This window comes from Monodelphis domestica, chromosome 6, assembly GCF_027887165.1.
Source record: "Monodelphis domestica isolate mMonDom1 chromosome 6, mMonDom1.pri, whole genome shotgun sequence".
Classification (NCBI taxonomy): Eukaryota; Metazoa; Chordata; class Mammalia; order Didelphimorphia; family Didelphidae; genus Monodelphis; species Monodelphis domestica.
Window position 1 is genome coordinate 12,796,178 of NC_077232.1, and position 7,338 is coordinate 12,803,515.

General features: G+C 38.6%; 1 long non-coding RNA gene across 1 annotated transcript; it reads left to right on the forward strand.

Annotated features, from left to right (window-relative positions):
• The first annotated feature begins 330 nt into the window (after positions 1–330).
• LOC130455169 (uncharacterized) lies at positions 331–2,174 on the forward strand. The gene is made up of 2 exons (XR_008913108.1): positions 331–691; positions 1,976–2,174. It is a non-coding gene; the product is annotated as an uncharacterized LOC130455169 (long non-coding RNA).
• Positions 2,175–7,338: the final 5,164 nt, after the last annotated feature.

Genomic DNA, 7,338 nt, shown 5'->3' on the forward strand with positions numbered 1-7,338 from the left:
CTCCATCCTTCCCATTTAATTTTCCTTTTAAACTCTTGCCATATGTCTTACAATCAATACTGGGTATTGATTCTGTTGAAAAGGGTATTGACCCTTATTGGCTATTGGCATTGGTATTACCAAGGATTGTCACTAATGTGGACAGGCTCTTGAGTCTGACTGTTGAGAAAAAATGGCTGCTCAAGCAGTTGAGGGAAAACTCCTGCTCCGGCCAGTTATATAAAATCTATTTATTACAACCATTAAAATTTGTATAAAAGGGAAAGTAAAAGGAAAAGAAGGATTGATTAGAAATATTCCATGTAACTAGTAATTCTGATCTAGAACCCACAAGCTTTCTCGCAAGGGAAGTCTTCTTGATCACCAAGTGACAATCCTCCTTAATCTATACGGTATAACTAAATTATAAATTCTGTCTTACTTAGCCTGTTTCCAACACTTTATGAACTCAGTGTTTACAGAGATGTGCCAAACTTCCTTTCCTTTTAGCCAAAGATCAAACTGTCTATCTGAGTAGTGAGCTGTTCTCCCAGCAGTGAGTTCTGAAGAACTGCTCAGTAATTTTCCTGCTCACTGATGAGACACCTTTCCAGCTTCTTCGAAATCAAGATGTTTCAAATCTTCCATAAATCTCCAAGACTGATCAGAGGGAAAGCCAGGAACAATCAGCCTCTGAGCCTCTGCCCCAGAAGTAAGTGGGTGTTGCTTTCTCCACTGATGCTCTCAAGGCACACTGCAAAATTCTCTCTCTCTGACCTCAACAGACTCCCATAGCAAATCTTAAAGCAAACCTAGGAAGTCTCAAATCACTTTTATAAATCCTATATCTGACTACACTCCATTAACTAATTAAGCTAATTACACCTACATTAAAATTATCATTACAATTCTAAGCCAGAAGAGCAGCAAGGTCTAGGGAATGGGATTAAGTGACTTGCCCAGGGTCACACAGCCAGGAAGTGTCTGAGGCCAGGACTCCAGTCTCTCCCCCTGGCTCTTAATCTATCCATTGACTTTTGGTATGGGCTTATTTGAGTAAATTTATTTATGCACACACATCACTTTATGACCCCTTTCTTTCTTGTTTCTCCCTTTGTCTCTGAAAGGAGGATTTCTTGGCATTCATTAATAGAAACTACATCAATTCCGCAAATATTAATTAAGAATTGTATAATTGAAAATCTGTTACCCTCAAAAAGAACAACATTTCCCGGGAGCCCACTGACTTCCTGTCATTGTGTTTTTCCTATAGACAGGGGATAAATTGAGTGGGTGGTCCTATTTTTGCACTCTTTTTGGCCCTGTCGGCAAGCATGGCAGTTGTGAGTGGTAATTTTGAAATGACTATTCTGCCATGGGCACATGGTCTTTATTTTGTATCCTCTTTTATTCCTTTATTTCTAATGATCATTAATAAATCTCCTAAAATATAACATTTTTATTACTGAGATTTAAATTCAATTTTTACAGAATACATTCAGTTTTAACATCTCTCCTGGACTCCAGTCCCATATTTCTCATTTGCATTTGTTGTTCTCTCTGGCTTCTACTCCATGGAACAGGATGTCCTCCCAGGATAAATTCCTCATTTCTAATCTCATCATGATGCTGCTAACTTAAGCCAGACACCACCTCCCTTAGCTTTCTCTCCCCTCCTACCCCAGGTCTGGAGGATGGAGTATCCAACTCCTCCCAAAGCCTTCCTTTATAGGAGTAAACTGGGCTTCAAGCTCATTCAGGTTTGCATCTGTTCTTCTGCCTGGTTTTAACTCCGTGGAATGAAATGTTCCTGTTCCAGGTAGCCTCTTGTTTTTTCTTTCTCTTGGATGTGCTTTTCTCCCATTAGATTATAAGCTCCCCAAGGGCAGGGACTCTCTTTTTCTTATTTGTCCCCTCATCAGTTAGCACAGTGTGCAGTACAAAATAGGGCTGTAATAAATGCTTATTGAACTGAATTGAATATTGTCCCTTTCAGGTTAGACATCTCTTCTTCAATCAAAGAAGAAACATTTATTAAGAATCTATTATGATTTGAGAACTGTCTTGGGCCCTGAAAATAGAAAGATAAAAATGAAAGAATCTTTCTGATGAAAGAGTTTATCTTCTATAGAAAAAGATATCATGCAAATACGAATATCTAAAATATAAATAAATAAATATTTATTATAATGGAATTATAACAGTAAATGATTTTTATTATATTTAATTGCATCATAAATTATGATGATTTAAAAATAGTAATTACTATAACAAATAAATATAAATAAATATTGTGGGGCAGCTAGGTAGGACACTGGATATAGAGGGAGACCTGGAGTGAGGAAGCCCTGGGTTCAAATTTGACCTCAAACTGTGATCCTGGGCAAGGCACTTAACCCCCATTGCCTAACCCTTACTGTACTTCTGATGTAGAATAAATACTCTCTATCAATTCTAATAAGAGAAATATTTTTAAAAATAGGTGTGGTGTACTCTTTTAATTGTAATACTAGAGATCAGGAAATCTCATTCACTGAGGAGCAGGGAATGACATAGGAAATGTCATTGAGAATTTTAAGAGAAGGAGGTGAGGATAGAGTACATTCTGGGCATGGGCACAGTCTATGCCAAGGCATGAAGATAGGAGATTAAGTTTCATGTTTGTGGAACGGGAAGAAATATAGTTTATATATTCTGTAGAGTATCTGAAGAGTGGTTTATCTACTCTATTCCTATGCTCTCTATATAAACTCAAAATTACTATACTCAAGTAAGCTCACATTAACCCTCCCTTTGATAATCTAAGGGAAAGGGTCTGTGTGCAAGTCTTACAGGGTCCAACGACGGCCTCATGATCAGTTGTTAGTTGTTATAAGAGCAGTACAGGAACTCAGCAGGTGTCAAAAGTTCAACAGGTACAGGATAATCCAAACAGCAGATAGGATGTTAAGAACAAGCAACAGTGTAAAGAACCTGGAGTCAGGAAGAGGTGAATTGGGTCTGGCTACAGATACTTACTAGGGATGTAACTTTAGGTAAATGACTTCATCTCTCTCTGCCTCAGGATGTTTGCTTGTCAAAAGAAGAGAATAATGATACTTACCCCTAAGGGTTACTGTGAGGATAAAATGGGATGCTTGCAGAGTTCTTTGCAAACTTTAAAGTGCTACATCATTGCTATCTATTATATTCCTCATTTTATAAGGGGAGCAAAATGTGGCTGAGGGGTGAAATGATTTGCCACCATCACCATGCAATGAGTAGATTTCAGGGATTGAATTCAAACCCAGAACTTCCTCATTTCAGGTCACAAATTCCATAAATATCGCCATCATTCATTCAATTAAGATTTTGGGGGCAGTGAGTTGACTCAGTGGATTGAGAACCACGCCTGGTAACAGGAGTTTTGGGGCTCAAATTCAGGCTCACATACTTACTATGTGACCTTGGGGAAATCATTTCTTTTTCTGCTTTTCTCAGTTTCCTCACTTGTTACAGTAGTGCTATATTGTAATCTATAATCTATATAATAAATTATAACACATCACATAATATATAATTATAACTGGGTTATATTCTATAATACATAAAAATTTTATAACACACATTTGTTACATACTATACAATTATAACAGTGCTGTGAAAATAGCACCTCTTTGATTATTGTGAAGATCAAGAGACATGATAATTTAAAAATGGTTTTAAATTATAAATAATGGGTAACTTGTAAAGCACAGTGCCTGGCATTGTATAAATCTTACCTGAAGCTAACTGCTGGGATGGAACCCAAGTCTTAACAGGTTTATTGACTTACCCACAGGGCTTGCAACCGAGGTGCTCTGGCTCCAACATCAGGGAGGTTTTTCTTATTCTGTGTTGATTCAGGTAGAAGGCTAAGGCTGAACAGGATGAATTCTCCAGAACCAGCCACCTAAAGTTCTTGAGAAGCAACTGTATCATAGTTCAATGGAGGATGTGGGGATGTTGTGCTTTGCTCAGGGAATAGTATGAGCAGGGTACAGATGGGGAAAGGCTGAGGGCTGTGTGCATAGGATAATAGAACTAGAAATCAAAGAGAAGCCAGAGTCTTCCAGTTCAACATCTTCCATCACTCTCAATTTATAGAATGAACCGAGACCGCAGGGGGATAGATATACAACTTCCCAAGTTCACAGAGGGTGAGAATGCTAGAACTAGGATTTGACACAAATTCTTCTGACTTAGAATTGTGAATCTTAAAAACTGCTCAGACTGTACTTTAGAAGATTTCATTAAGCTATTCCCCATTTTTAACAATGGAGGTACTTGATCAAGAATGTATTGAGAACTTTTAAAATTACTCCACCCTACTCAGACAGTGCCTTAGGGGAAGATAAAGTTGTAAACTCCTGATTGAACAATTAAAGTCCCTAACTCATACCTTATAGTAAAGCTAGAACCATAAGGTGGTATATTTTTATATCTAATACAAAAAGGTGCTAAGTACCTATAAAGGTTAAATTAATCACTAAAAGGTCAAGCAACTTACAAAAGGTGAGCTTAACAAAGAGGTGTGAAGTACTCAGAGGATGTAATCTAACTAGAGAAGGTGAGAACAAAAGAAGATGAGAACTAAGAATGGGCAGTCCTGGAAAAAAGCATCTACTGTGAATGGTAGATGTGAAAATTTAGGGAAGGTGACATAAGAGAAAATTTCTTTAAAAGGAAGGGCATTTTTGATTTTGGGTAGTTGAAGTTACTTGGAATTCGGTGTTGAAGTGAGGACATTTTGAATGGAGTTCACAATTGAATTCAGTGTGGAGTTAGACTCTGAACTCAGTTCAGGAGATACAGTGGAAGACTGGAGCTTTCTTGGAGATGATCTTGTGGTGAGTGATAAAGACTGACTTGCTCTCCCTTAGGCCCTTTTCTACTGCTTGGCTATTCTCTCTCTCTCTCTCTCTCTCTCTCTCTCTCTCTCTCTCTCTCTCTCTCTCTCTCTCTCTCTCTCTCTCTCTCCCTCTCTCTCTCTCCTTCCCTTCATTCCTTCATTTATATTAATTAAAATCTCCATAAATCCCCCACCTGACTTGGGTATTTTTCATATTTGACAATTTCCTATGGTGACCACTTATTTAGATTTTAAGTCAAAACATTAAAATTTATCTTTACCAGTTTGGCCAAAACCTTTAGAGTTTTGGCATTTACAGTTTTTAACATTCACAGAATTTAGAACCTTTTCTAGTGAGCCATATGGAGAGCAGAGATTAGTCTGGTTTGGCAGGAATATGAGATGGGAGTGTGAGACAAGTCATGAAGTGTGGGTTGGAGCCAGATGAAATTCACTCCCAAAACTGAACAGGGTCATAGCCCATATTTCTTTGTCTCTCTGAAATCATCATCCTCCATATGGCAGGCGTTCAGCAAATGGAGACAATGACACAAAGAACATCTACAAATTTTTGGATTTCATTACAGCAAGCTTGGTTGTCTTTGGTTGCCCAAGAATTTTACTGTATTGAATGTGGCTTGAAATTCATCGACCATTGGATGGTTCTTAGATATCTTTGTGGCGGGTTGAGATTTTTTTTCCCCATGAAGATATTCATCCTATAATACAATTCTAGGGAAGGACATTCAAAATGCTGCCATTCTATGAAGGTAGAATCCACATCTGTTTTGCCCTAAGAATGCCTGAGATTTCTTCATCTTCAGTTTCTCTGGCTGAAGAGTTGAAGTAATAGAAGTCTATGGAGAGACTTAGATTGTGAAATCCTCTGCTGCCCTTTGAGGGGAGTGGTGGCGGCTCCTCTGATGTTTCCCAAGAGATAAGAGTAGATGCCCATCATCAGGGGATGCCCATCATCATATGGTGTACACGAGTGTAATGAAATGTTATTTTTTTATGGGGGAGGTAGGTGGCTCAGTGCATTCAGAGTCAGACCATGACACAAATGGTCCTGTGTTCAAATCTGGTCTCACATAAATCCTAGTTGTGTGGCCCTGGACAAGTCACTTAACCCCCATTGCTTAGTGCTTATTGCTCTTCTGTCTTGGAATCAATACACAATATTGATTCTAAGGCAGAAGATAAGGGTTTAAACTATAATTATGCCATAATAAATTGTAGACAAACAGCACTGCCAAAAAACAATGCCTTCAACAATACAAGTCGTTGGAAAACTAATGTCAGAACAAGTGAATTTGAATACCACAGGATTAAAAGGCCAAACTTGGTCCTAACAAAGAGATAGAAGACCCTTCCCCCTACTCTTCTTTGCAGAAGATAAAACACTATCATATCCATTTTTTACATGATGTTGAAATGAATAAATCTTTATTGCTGTATTTTAAGATAAGGATTAATAGCAATTTTCTCCAGTATGCCTTCCCCACCCTCAGTGTTATCTCATTTACCAGGAATTTTTTAGTAGAAAAAGCACAAAGGAAAGGAAAGGAAGAAACCAGCAAAAATGTTCAACACAATACACGTCGTCCATCTCTGCAAAGGTAAACTGGTCTTTCCCCTCTTTTATTCTTTATTACCTTTTTTCCCTTCTCCTTTTTATTCTTCATTTTTGGAAGAGGGGGAAAAAGTAGGAACACACCGGGAAGTTATAGAACAATAAAAGGTATGAATAACATGTTTTTAAACCAAAAGGGATATGAGCTATTTTTTAAAAATCAAAACAAGAAATTTCCCAGAGGTCACCTCAGATCAATGTCCCTTATCCTTGGAATAAATACACATATAAACCATCTAGCAAGTTAAGTCTCTCAAAATCACATGGAGTCATTTCCCCATCATTATGGAGGAAAAGAGAGAAGGAAAATTTGTCTGAGAACTCAGTGGAGGAGGACAGCAGGGGAGGCTGCCCAGCAATCTATACAAGCTTGGTTCATCTTTGGCCCTTGGTCCAAAGGCCAAACTGAGGTACCCCAACCAGGACACACATGGGGGAGAAAACCACATTCATCAGATCAGCAGGAAAGATGGAAATTGGTGGGAGAATTCAGGAGAGCTGGGGAGGTGGCATTTCTTCCAGGCAAAGTTTTCCCTTAGGCTGCATTATTGTTGACTGTTGACCTCATTTGAATAAACTAAAGAATTGACTGCTGGTTGAGGGATGCCCATTGGAGGTGCCACGTGAGCAGGTACAGCCACAGCCACAGCCACCTGAAATTGAGAAAAAGGAAGGAATGATAGGTGGTCTCCTTTACACAATGGGTGGTCCTTGTAGATCTTTTTCTTGGTTACTCTAAGGACTAAGAAAAGGAAAAGCAGAAGAAATCACTGCTGAGACTGAGAGAACCCCAGGACTCACTCACCTGGTTAGTCTGGGAGGAGACCACTTGGCACCCAGCATGAGAGCTTATGGA